Source organism: Aegilops tauschii, chromosome 4, assembly GCF_002575655.3.
Source record: "Aegilops tauschii subsp. strangulata cultivar AL8/78 chromosome 4, Aet v6.0, whole genome shotgun sequence".
NCBI classification, from domain to species: domain Eukaryota; kingdom Viridiplantae; phylum Streptophyta; class Magnoliopsida; order Poales; family Poaceae; genus Aegilops; species Aegilops tauschii.
In genome coordinates, this window is record NC_053038.3 from 283,652,292 (window position 1) to 283,666,225 (window position 13,934).

General features: G+C 42.4%; 1 long non-coding RNA gene across 1 annotated transcript; it reads left to right on the plus strand.

Moving 5' to 3' along the window:
- Positions 1-205: 205 nt before the first annotated feature.
- On the plus strand, positions 206-2,420 carry LOC120962847 (uncharacterized). Its single transcript, XR_005753947.3, has 2 exons — positions 206-825; positions 1,952-2,420. It is a non-coding gene; the product is annotated as an uncharacterized lncRNA (long non-coding RNA).
- Positions 2,421-13,934: the final 11,514 nt, after the last annotated feature.

Here is a 13,934-nt window from a genome sequence, read left to right on the forward strand (position 1 = left end):
CCTATATGGGCCCGATAGTTATTAGAATATTATTTCGATCCTACGTTCAGAATAGTGTTATTATATATAGGACAGAGCTATTTTGTTACTTATACCAAAATATTATTCTGTTACCATTGCGCCCTGTATAGAAGCAACGCGCAACACACCGAACCCAGCTCACTAGCCCGAACTGGTACGAACAAAAAAATGTACCCTCACAACCTGAACCCACCCACCTCCCTCCTGATCCCCACCCCTCCTCCAGCATGCCGTCTCCTCCCTCCACCTGCCGGCGACTGCTGCGCTCACCACCCTTCATGACTGCCACACCCACCTACCTACGCGAAGGTCGCCCCTAGCGCTCGGCCCGACGGCCGCGCCCATCTCCCGCTACGACGGCCGCCCCCACCTCCTGCCACGACGGCCGCCCCCATCTCCCGCCATGATGGCCGCCCCCATCTCCCATTGCGACGTCCAACCCAACCTCCCGCCACGAGCCCCCCCCCCCCCCCCCCCCCCCCCCCTCGCCCCAACCTTCTGCGGTGATCGTGGCCTCACCGTACATCCCGTCATAGCCTCAGAACCCAACCGACCCTACTGCTGTCGTCCCACACTGGATCGATTCGCCGCTCCGCCACGTACATGCAGTTCAAGGCCTCTACCCCAGGCCGTTCAATGCCTTACCGGCTGCCGGACTGGTTCCCCTAGTAGACCCACCGCGGCCCAGGGCTTCACCCCGCTCGCAACCCACCGGCCTGATTTTACATGCCGCCGGCTCCCTCCATCGACCAGCCACGTGTCGCGCACGCCCCTCCAGCGACCTACCACGCGCCCCGCACACCAGTTCGTCCATTTATCTCTGTTCAGTTAATGTAGAGGATCCCTCGAATTCACCTCCACTCGTTCTTTATCAGAAATGATTTTCACTATCTGCAACAAATTACAGTATGAGAGTGGGAGTTTTATGTTGTACTCTCTGCCTGCACAATGCATTTTGTAGTGTTGGTAGTTGTAGAGATTTGTTTGTGTTAAAAAATGGTTTTATGTATTTTGTAGTGTCGGTACTTAAGTAGAACATAATTTCAAATCTTCAAATTTTATATAGTTCAAGTACATAAGGAACTTTAGTTAGTTTCTTGAATTTCGACTCCTTCAGTTTTTGCTCTTAACCAGTTTTTGTTCAAGTATATAAGGACCGACGCCCTTAGTTTCAAAAAGGAGCTCCCTTAGTTTTAGTAGATGTGGAGATTGGTAAAATCTAAAGTTCTACTATTCTGATGGGGCACTTCATAAAGCAAAGAAAAAAGAAAGCAGAGCAAAAGTGAAGAAAAAGAAAAAGAAAACCAAAGTGATCCTGAGAAGAAAATGCCTACTGTCCAGTAATACATTCTCTCGTTAGTCTATGTTTATTTGTTCATGAGAATAAAAAACAGTGGTACAATACATATTACGTGAGCTGTTCATATAAAAAAATGCCTTGGTTTTTGTAACATCAATACTTGCATCCGTCACCCCAACGCCGGCGTGTTCCCTCAGTCCTCTCTCGACAAATCCAACAGTACAGGTTCTCCGGTGTGCCAAGTATTGCCTGTGGCGATGCCTACATCATGGCCCATTGACGAGATCTTGTGTATTCCACATAGAAGAAATATTGTCAGTTCATGAATAGAGAATTTTTGTACCAGACTTAATATTAGTTCGATGCGTATTCTATCTTCAGTCCATGAAAAATCACAGAATAGTTGGTGCGGTTGCACAAATATCGTCAGTGCAAGTTTCAAAATACTGTAACTTTAGATATATCACCTGAAATAAGTAATGATTTTCAGCGAGTTTCTTCAAAATTCTGTAAAGTTTAGATATGTCACCTAAATATTGTCAGTGCAAGTTTCAAAATTCTGTAAGTTTATATATATCGTAATGAAAAATCGATGAGTCACCATCTGCTTTATATTCATGTTCTCTGCAGCACAAGTAGCAAATGGGACTGACTGGGAGTGATCCCTGAACCATTTCATTAAAGGCCATGGTTTCCAACAATGCTAATGCTACTAGAAAGGAGCTGGAGATGAAGCCTCTTTGGCTTCTCCAATTAGCATGTTTGGCCAGTCCTGAAGCGCTTCCTCAAGCTCTTCGACGATGACTGGGCACCCATCGAGGACGAGAGCTGCCGCATTTAGTCTAGTTTCTTATTTTAGTTTAGTTCAGTAACTAATTTTTGTTCTGTTCAGTTCTTCTTTACATTCTTCTATACAACAGCAGGGAGAAGGTGCCTGAGACCCATCCTGTCCTCTATACAGATTCAGAGTTTAACACATCAATGGAAGTTTGTTCTCAAAACTGAAATTGTTCTGCATGTACTGATAGATTAGCTGTTAATTATTGGAGTGTTCCGTTCTTGTAGAATAAAAATATGATGTATGCATTGCTTCTTGGCCCAGCTGAGAGAACCCTCATGTTAAAAAGTATAAAGCAGTTTTGAAGCAATTCCCAGTGTCTTTAGAAGCATTCATGGTTAAAAAGCCACGACAACCTCCTCCGTTCGAGTTGAGCACTGGTCATCATCCAAGTTGAGCAATAGGTGTCGTCCAAGTTCAAAGAGGGTTGTATGCAAGTACAGAAGTTTGTTTAAGTGAGAAAAAATACGGGGTTTTGACAATATTATGTATGATTCATTTGTTCAACCTTAGAACCTGGCAATATTCAGTCTATTTTTCTATGATGAAGGCACGCATGAAGTCCTGTGCAATGGTTATCCCCCTTGTGCTTCAAAGATTCATATTTTGTTTCTTCAAATGTGTTGTGCGCCTGTTTGATAAGGTAAAACAAAGTAAAAATGTGAAAATGTCATTAAAGACACTTGGAAGTACAAATGTAAAAAATAAAGAAGTCCTGATTCTCGCCAAGTAGGAAGTTTTGGAGAAGAAATCATAAGTTTTTAAAAGAAGGAATGGTAAAAATGTAAGTCTGTTCAACTATATAAACCATAAAGGTACGATGGTGATGACATTGACAGTAAGGATAAGGATGAGAAAGAAAATTAAAAACTAAAACTAAAAGAACATCGAGTGATTATTTTTTGAGAAGTACAAACTCTCTAGTACCATAAGTACCATAAATTAAAAATTAAGAATTGCATTAGTTCTGGCTCAAGGGGACAAATTTGCAAAAAAAATCATAGGAGTAAAGGTTCGAAGGAAAAAAGCAACTTAACAAATGGAAAAAAACACAATGGATTTATATTATGTTAATCACCGGTGTGCTCTTGTTTGTCAGTTCATGTGTGCTCTTGTTATCAGGTTGTGTGCCAATTTGTTATCAATTTTGTGTGTGTGTGAGTTGGTAAACCAAGTGTAGCTGCTGTAGAAAAAAGGCATGGGATGTGCTGTCCTCAGTTCTCTCTCGACAAATCCATCAGTGATGGTTCTCTGGTGCGCCAAGTATTACCGGCGTCGACGCTTGCATCATGGCCCATTGAGGAGATGCAATTTTCCTGGTTTTCACAGACAACATGGATTTTAGTTCAACTACAGGAAACCACGCAGGTTCAGTGATGATGATATCATAAGTTCGGACAAGAAAACAAATAAGAATTAAAACACAAAATTTTAAATTCTTCAAGTTCAAGTGCTTATCCACACACGGTAATTCAAATTGGTAAAAGTTTAAAATGCTAAAAAGTTCAAGTTGCAAAACAAGAGAAATCTAGAACATTCGTTGCAAAAAAAATTGACTTCAAAAAAATATAAACACGCAAAAAAAATTTTTTGGGAAAAAAATAATATTCAGTTCAACAATAAAAAACATGCAAGTTCGGGGCTAGGATACAGTAAACCGTTGAAAACTTACGAACCCATGCAAACATCAGTACAAGTACCATTTTTCGGAATCATTCAAAATTACTCTACAAAAAATAGCTCACTACAAACATACACATATATCAGCACAACTACTCTGTTTTTCAGACGAGAAAACAACAGGATCCTTCATGCCTTATTCAAAATTACACTTAAACGGTTGCGAAGTAGAGAAAAACATTCAACATGACTAAGTTTCGCATTTTCGATAGCTATCCAACGGTATATTATTTGTCCCATTTCGACAAACTTAAAAAAAATCACGTTCAAAATCAAATTTGACTGTATTCGAATTCATTTTTAAACCGTAAGGAATTAGAAAAACATTTCTATCCGAAAAAGTTGTGCATTTTCCATAGCTTTCAAACGCCATATCATTTGCTTCAATCCGACAAACCATTTGCCAAAAAACCCGAAAATACGTTTCACCCAGAATTTCACCTTTTTCAAATTACTTTTAAATTGTATATAATTTGAAAAAATAGTAGATATATGGAAGGTGCGGATTTTTACCAGCTTCCAACGCCATCTTATTTGCTCAATTCCGAGAAACTGTTTGAAAATTGAGTCCAAAATACGTTTCACGTTTTCGGTTTTGAAAAAAAAACGGTTTTTTCAAAACTGCTCTTAAACCGTGATGATTTTGCAAACAATTCTTATATATATGTAATGTAGATGTCAAGAGCTTTCCAACGATATATTACACGCCCCATTCCGATGAAAAGACGATCAGTTCGACGAGATGAAAATCATCAGTACAACCGCCTGAAACCATCAGTTCAAGTAGGGTAACAGAATAATATTCTGTTACGCGAAACAGAATAGCCCGGTCTATTCTGCTAATATTAGCAGAATAGTTATTCTGCTAACACTTCCGCACTGCACGCTCAACATGAGGGCACTGCACTTTCAGTAGCACATGTACTGCAATACACACACTAGTGAACTTCATGTCCGAAAAAACTGCACGTGATGTTTTCTCTGTACTGTTTTCGCTCTAGTTTTTTAACCGTTTATCAGAACAATGCGTGTAATAAACCTTTGAAAAGCTATGGATTAGGCGCAACTTCTTCATGTTGAACACTTTTCAAGATTCATCATAGTTTAAGAGCAGTTTCGAAAATGGCGCGGCGCATGACGAGTGGCAGCGAGCGTTTTTTTGCTTTTTTTCTCCTAAATCGCTCGTCGGAATAAAGCAAATGATACACCGTTGGAAAGATATCGTCGAGGCGCATCTTTTTCATACCTATGATTTTTTTCTAATTCATTACAGTTTAAGAGCAGTTTCAAATTTACTAAATCATGGAATTCTGTTTTTCAAAAAATCAAATTTTTAGTACTGTTTTCGCTCCAATTTTCTAACCGTTTGTCAAAACGAGGCGTGTAATATACCGTTGAAAAGCTATGGACGAGGCGCAACTTTCATATGTTGAAATGTTTTTGAGATTCCTACGGTTTTTAGTTTATTTTGAAAATCATGCGGCTGGCAACGAGAGGCAGTGGCCGTTTTTCACGAAATTTTTACTAACCGCTGGTCGGAATGATTCAAATTATACGCCATTTAGAATTAAGAAGAGCTATGCTGGTGCCTACTGTTCTTGGCTTGATAATCTTGTGTTGTAATCGTAGTAGCTAGTTTTTTCCCCCTGTTTTTCTTTTTCTTTTTTTGTTCTTTTGGCTTATCTCAAGCCTTATGTACAGTGGAACTTTTTGTTTTTGTCCCTTTTTATAATGTAAAAATTGCAGTGGGGTTTTGCCCTACTGTGTACAGTAAAAAAAAAAGATATCGTTGAGGCGCAACTTTTGCATATAGAACACTCTCTCTGATTCCTTACGGTTTAAAAACAATTTTGATTTTAATGAAATGCGGACACTCTGTTTTTTCGCGACCCAAAATCGTCGTATGTACTGCATCAGACAGAAAATGGCACTGCTTCGGACTAAATACCACACTTCATCAGACGGGTAAGCGAGCTGCACTCCTTTGTCAGACGTAAATTTTCTCACACAAGTTTTTATGAGTTTTTGTCATCTTTTTCTACTTTTTAATGAACAAGGGCGGACCGCAAAGACGAGGGCAAGTGACCTGTGACATAAATCAAATTGAACCACATTACTATTCTATTGTTTCGGTAACATTCTTTTCACACTTTCATCTTGGGCGCAAGTGAACAGTATCACTCTCGAAAATGAACCACGTCCGAGGACCAAGCGCACTGCATGTGTTTGACAAAATCGACTGAGTTTTGAAAAACACAAGCACATCGTGCACTATATGTGTTTTCCGCGACACCGAAATCGTCATGTGTACTGTATCAGACAGAAAACCGCACTGCTTTCAGACTAAAAACCGCACTTCATCAGACCAACAAGTGCACTGCATGATTTTTTTGTGGGACGTAAATTATCCCATACGAGTTTTTGTTGTCTTTTTTTCAAATTTGTTTTATAAACGAGAGTGGACCGCAAAGACAAGGGCAAGTGAGCCACGGCATATATCAAAGTGTACCACATTACCATCTTGTTGTTTCGCTATTTTTTTTTTGCATTTTCATGTTGGGCGCAAGTGAACAACATCACTCTCAAAAGTGAACCACATCCGAGGACCAAACGCATTGCAAAATGAACCACACACATTTTTTGTTTTCTTTTTAGTTTTAGAAATTCTTCTGCACTTCGAGGACGAGGCGAGTGAACCGCTAGCACAAGGCTAGTGAACTACACTGTTTTTTGCTTGTTTTTGTTCTTTTATCCACCACCGTGTTTTTTGCTAAATGTAGTGAACCACAAGACTCCTCGAAGTGTGCTGCATCCATCCATTTTTTTCTCTTGAAAAGTGATCCATTTTAATGCTTTTTGAAATGAACTTCTCAACAAATATTTTTTTACACAAAATACATCAAATCCCAACCAGATACATTCGATAGACACACAAAAAAACCACAAACAGCAGCAGACTAAAATGCATGCCCGTTTTGCTCTAAGCTGCATGCCGCACACGCCGCACATGAGGGGTCAACTGCACTGCAATCACGCGGCCGGTGAACCACATGATGTGGACCGGTGAACTGCACGACGCGTTGGGGGAGAGCTTGCTGACACACGACCCGCGAAATATGAAAAAGCAACAAAAATGTCCTGAACTTCAACCGTGCCATAGCCATACCGCATCGTCCGCCGTTTGGGAAGAAGAGAACCACAATAGATCGCCGCATAAACAACGGCAGTAAACTGAGATGCCACGAGAACTTCTCACATCACGGCTCTCCTGAAACTTCACTGCAGCAGAGACCAAATGGACTGCAGCGAACCACATCATGCTCGCGCCCAAGCTATACGCGGAGGGGTACAGAACTGCAGAAGCCAAAAAAAATGCCAGCGCGTCGTGGATGAGCTCCTAGAGGGCTCGCGGTACACTGCTCCAGGGCTCACGACACATTGCTCGAGGATGGCGGCGGGGCTGGACGGGCCGGCGCGACGGTAGAGGTAGAATGAGGCTGGGGAGGGAAGGGTGAGTCGCGGAGGTGGGGCGCCGGCTCGAGGGGAGCAGGTGGGGCGGCGGTGCGGGAGAGCAGGTGTGGCGGTGGTGCGGGGGGCCGTCGCGGCCTAGCTCCAGCAGCAGGGCGTCGCGGGGGCCCGTTGCGGCCTGGATCCGGCGCCGGGCAGACCGGATCCCATCTAGAGGCTGGTCGGGGGAGGGTGGCTTGGAGGTGGCACCGCCGCCTGCGCACGGTGCCGTGGGTGTCGGAGGGAAGGCGCGCCATTCGGGGACGTCATGGCGCTGGCCATCTAGCGCCGCGGCACTGGTGCGACAAGTGGCTGGGGAGGAGTCTGGAGGGGAGGTGGGGAGGGGCGGCGCCGGGGGATGAGGCTGGAAGGTGGCGGCGCTGGGGGTTGAGGCTGGACGGGGCGGCGCCGCGGGAGGAGAGGAAGGTGGTTGGTGGTGGGGAATTGGTGGAGGCGTCGGTGGTGGAGGAAGAGAGACAGAGAGGTGGTCGAGTGGTGGGCGTGGGGCCATTGTTTTTTTTTTTTTTCTGTTTGGGTCGTTCAGGTCCGGTGGCTTCTAAATGGGGTGTTATCTCTACTCCTAATGGAGCAGTTGGTGAATAGTCCGCACGGTTTATTTTCGCTGGTTTATTTTCGTCATCCTCCCACCACCACTCTCCAAACCGGTTTATTTTTCTCTTCCCTCTTTTTTTTTAGCAAAGCAGCACTTTCCTAACACACACAAAATCACGGACTAAACTTTCCTAATTTATCCAAATCAACAGATCTCTCTAATTAATGCAATTTATTTTTAGGAAACAAATCTCTACTCCTAATGGAGCAGTTGGTGAATAGTCCATGCGGTTTATTTTCGCTGGTTTATTTTCGTCATCCTCCCACCACCACTCTCCAAACCGGTTTATTTTTCTCTTCCCTCTTTTTTTAGCAAAGCAGCACTTTCCTAACACACACAAAATCACGGACTAAACTTTTCTAGTTTATCCAAATCAACAGATCTCTAATTAATGCAATTTATTTTTAGGAAACAAATCAACAGATCTCCCGTTTTGGTTTTTGATTGATACGGTTGTCGAAAAAGATCAGCCCCTCTCTCTCTCACACCTCTCCCATGCTAGCATGGCATCCGCCCGTCTCGCCGTGATGGTAGCCTAGCCGTAGATGGTCGTCGTCGCCTCCATCTCCCTCGATCCTCCACGTCTCAGCGGCGGCCGAGTCACATCGGAGGAGCTCGAGAACATCAGCCTCTTCTCGCGAGAACCTTCCCGCCGATCCCGCGCCGTGTCCAAGGACGCCGGGGAGCTTTTTGAGGAGGAGTCTAGCGGCTCTACTCCGGCTCTGACTCCCACGGTCCCATCCCACCATAGCAGGTCGCGCCCATGGGCGTGCATGTGCCCATGGAGGATAGGGACTGGTACATCTTCAGCCATGGTTTCTTCTGGTAGATCGCGCATTTGATGTAATTAAACCAGCAATTCTTGTCTAGTATGATTTCTCTCGGTGCTTGATGTTTGCAGTACCCCGGATTACCTCACGCTTGAGCCTCACCCACATCCAATCTTGTGCCCAGACGCCTCCCCGCTCAGCACCGACCTTCCGTCAACCACCCTTCAGTTGTCATTCGTGTCGCCGTCCGAGGGAACAATACCATCACAGTAGTTCTGGTGCAGTTTGCCACCATCATGGTCACTTTGGGCGGACATCCTCTCCATCCTTCGGCCCGCTGTCTGAGCCGACGCGATACAAATCTCTACTCCTAATGGAGCATTGGTGAATAGTCCGCGCGGTTTATTTTCGCTGGTTTATTTTCGTCATCCTCCCACCACCACTCTCCAAACCGGTTTATTTTTCTCTTCCCTCTTTTTTTAGCAAAGCAGCACTTTCCTAACACACACAAAATCACGGACTAAACTTTCCTAATTTATCCAAATCAACAGATCTCTCTAATTAATGCAATTTATTTTTAGGAAACAAATAATGGATTGATTGATACGGTTAATGCAATTTATTTTTAGGAAACAAATCAACAGATCTCCCGTTTTGGTTTTTGATTGATACGGTTGTTGAAAAAGATCAGCCCCTCTCTCTCTCACACCTCTCCCACGCTGGCATGGCATCCGCCCGTCTCGCCGTGATGGTAGCCTAGCCGTAGATGGTTGTCGTCGCCTCCATCTCCCTCGATCCTCCACGTCTCAGCGGCGGCCGAGTCACATCGGAGGAGCTCGAGAACATCAGCCTCTTCTCGCGAGAACCTTCCCGCCGATCCCGCGCCGTGTCCAAGGACGTCGGGGAGCTTTTTGAGGAGGAGTCTAGCGGCTCTACTCCGGCTCCGACTCCCACGGTCCCACCCCACCATAGCAGGTCGCGCCCATGGGCATGCATGTGCCCATGGAGGATAGGGACTGGTACATCTTCAGCCATGGTTTCTTCTGGTAGATCGCGCATTTGATTTAATTAAACCAGCAATTCTTGTCTAGTATGATTTCTCTCGGTGCTTGATGTTTGCAGTACCCCGGATTACCTCACGCTTGAGCCTCACCCACATCCAATCTTGTGCCCAGACGCCTCCCCGCTCAGCACCGACCTTCCGTCAACCACCCTTCAGTTGTCATTCGTGCCGCCGTCCGAGGGAACAACACCATCACAGTAGTTCTGGTGCAGTCTGCCACCATCATGGTCACTTTGGGCGGACATCCTCTCCATCCTTCGGCCCGCTGTCTGAACCGACGCGATACAAAGGTTAGGTTTTGCAAGTTCATTGTTTTACTAGGGCCCCCCTGACCTACCCAAATTTTCTGACATTCAGTTTCCTGTTTGTGCAAATCAGATCCAAAGATCCTTGCAATGATGTTTGTTTATTGCCTTTGTTCTTGTGAAATCTTCTTTTAGTTTCCTGTACCAGTAAAATAAATATAGAGAAAATGATTGGGAAGGGAGCTGTGTGTTTCTGCAGTGCAATTGCTCTTCCTGGTAGATGGACCTTTTGGGCTCTCATGGTTTCAACATGACGCCCTTAATTTTTCATCTATGGGAATCTTGCTCTATGGAGATTTTGGACAGAGATTTTTTTATTGGCTTCTTATAATTTTAGTTGTGGGTAATTAATCTTGGCAGAGTAAAGTGCTGATGTTAACTCGTTGTTTTTGCATGTGTTTCTGTACTGCATCAATTGTTCAATTCTCTGTACACTGCATGTTTTGCATGTATGTCTCTGTACACTGCATCAATTCTGAAGGAATATCAAATGTGTTGGTTGTAGCACTCTTTATACATTTAACAATCTAACAAGATTAGTGGAATCATTGTTCTTTCTATATCTCCCAAATAAAGTGTGTTTGTTCTTGATATTTTTACAGATCTACACATTAACATACCACTATATATATCTTTTTTACAATTCATGGAAATTTGTAATATGCTAACATCAAGTGACTGGCATATCAACATGGATTGTTGTGCATAATTCATCTCATCTCCTATATTGCCTTTGTTCCCTGTAATGCTTGTTTCGCTCGTGCATCTGACCATTCACTGACTTCCTGTTTATATTATTAAGGAAAATTTGGCATGCTTAGTTTCATGGTAACTCGGTGTTCTGAATGAACGGCCGAGCCGGGAGGCTAGAGCAAGGAAGAGGTGGGCAAAGGGTGTGGCAACACTGGCCAAGTGGATGGCATGGTATTGTGTTTTTTTCCTCTTGATGAAGTTGAACTTCTTTCTGGACTGTTTACACATCATAGACTAAAGTGCCAAGAATCATTGGACTTCTTTCTGGACTCACACCATTCCTTTATACACAAGTATGATATGTCTTGTGTTTATTCTATACTCAAGTACAATAGTTTCAGATACTTCTTTAAGTGCTTCCTATTTCTCCCCTTCCTATCTGAAGAAATCTTCTGTTGTGAAACTGAAGCAAGAAGATGTCATGCTCAACAATGTTGAGATTGACTTGAAGCGTGAGAATGAGAGTCCGCTTAAATAGTTTTTGATGCTTGAACATTAATTACAGTTATTCATTTAGGCCTGAATAATTTTACAAGTTATAACCAGCTGCTTTTGTTCATGCACGCATAATAACCATTCCCGAGCATCAAGTTCTTCAAGGTTAGTAATTACTACTCCCTTCCATCTGGATGCATGGTGGTTCCTTATTTGTTCCTGTACAGCTGATGAAACTTTAGAAATTCGTGAAGTTTGCATAAATATAGAAACTCACGGTCGAAATCTGCCAGTATAAGGAAAAATGACATATTTGTTTATTTTTGGTTAATCATTCTTTGCTGAGATATCTGTAGCTGATAATGGTGAAAAATCTTGTATTAAAATAAAGAGAGGAGCCTACAGAAAGCAACTCCTCCAATCACTGTATTGGTGAAATATTTATGGCTCGTACAACATGCAAATTGATGGTGGCAGGTTATCGTTTTCCCCTTACATGACTAAGGACTCGATGGAGATGTGCCTCAACACCTAAGGAGGACAAGAAGATAATTGACGAGGGTGGCGGGCTCACATCACACAAGTAACACCTCTATCATGGTTGATGGGGATTTTGGTTCTCGTACTGGAATTTACTTGGGCAAAACTCGGTAATATGATAGCCTGAATTTGGCCATCGTAAATGCTGCTGTTCTACGAGGATCTCCTTGCTTGAATATTTTGCCTTCTCTGGATCTTGGATTCTTTAAATTGATGTGTCTAATTCACATTTAGCCGAAAAGTTTACTGTGTGCACAAACTGTTCGGTTGTCCATATGTACAAACGTATATTTTGTTTTTTGTTATTTATCTCTATAACTCAGTTTCAGTACTCAACTTGACAATAGGTTTTTTGGAGATGGTACTTGGGAATTATTTTAGTATAGTGGACTGTGGAGTTGGCACTTGATCTCCAATGACTCTTCGTCATAGAAGGGTGCTAAGTACGTATTTTCTGAGCTAGAATAATTAACTGCATGGCGCGATGTTACCGCTCTTACATTTTTGAAAACTTTAGTGTGCTTTACAAGCTTCATAATCCACCAATATACATGTAGCTTATCTGCAGGATAGATATTCATTGGGAATTCAATATTCCTCTAGAGAAAACAATTGCTTTGTTCTGGCAGATCGGTACATATTTAGTAGTGGAGGTTCAGCTAGCACACATATGCATTTCCCGTGCACTTCAGAGATTTTTTTATCACTTGAGAAAGGGGATAACACAAAATGGTTGTTGTCACAGTACGAGCGGACTCCATTGTGCATTTGTATCTTTCAATTTTGCACAAGTGCTATCATGCATGAGTTTGTCAATATATCTGCAGAAGTTTTTGCCCTGGAGATTTTTTTTGTTTCAGCTGCTGCTGCAAAGAATATGCCTCTATTTATCCTTGGCATCTTCTTTATATTCACCACTTGGTATGCAATATATAACATAATGAGAAATATATGTTGCAATTAATGTTCTAATTTACTGCACATGGAATTAACTCACACACAAGTACGCAAATATGAGTTTCAAACCGTTATGGTTAGCCGTTGCATGTACATCTAGTTCAAATTTGAATCACGGTCATTAAATGGCTAGAAAATCACTTAAATGTCTTCAAAAGGTCAAATGACCCAATTTTCCAAAATTTTACATGACAGTTGTATTAGTGCATGTTACACGTGGAACAAGTTTGAAGGCCGTAAGAGGAAGCTATCTCCCGTTCATCATCAAACATGCATTGTTCCCTCTCGGAACCACGAGCCTTCTAGTGAGTTGCTCCGGTTTGTGAGGGGTATGTGTCCAAACTTTCCTCAAACATGCCAAATTTTTTACCACATCATCTTGGTGGCATGACATTACATCAACCAAGGTTTCATGTGTTTCTGATATTTTTTTTTATTTTTTTTGTAATTTAAATGCCATAGCACTCCATGCTTAATTGTGTCATAGCCGTTAGACCAATATGTTTGAAATTCCTTCACATTTACTGCACATGGAATTAAATCGCACACAAGTACACAAATATGATTTTTCGAACCATTATGGTTAGCTGTTGCATGTACATATAGTTCTAATTTGAATTACGGTCGTTAAATGGCTAGAAAATCACTGAAATGTCTTCAAATGGTTAAATGACCCCTAAATTTTTCCAAAATTTGACATGATAGTTGTATTAGTGCACGTTACACGTAGAAAAAAAATTGAAGGCTGTAAGAGGAAGCTATCTCCCGTTCGTCATCAAACATGCATTATTCCCTTTCGGAACCACGAGCCTTCTAGTGAGTTGCTCCGGTTTTGTGAGGGTGTGTGTCCAAACTTTCGTCAAACATGCCAAATTTTTTACCACATCATCTTTGTGGCATGACATTACATGAACCAAGGTTTCATGTGTTTTTGATTTTTTTTAATTTTTTGGAATTTAAATGCCATGATACTCCATGCTTAATTGTGTCATAGCCGTTAGACAAATATGTTTGAAAATTCCTTCCAATTTACTGCACATTGAATTAAATCGCACACAAGTACACAAATATGATTTTTTAAACCTTTATGGTTAGCCGTTGCATGTACATCTAGTTCTAATTTGAATTACGGTCATTAAAAGGCTAGAAAAT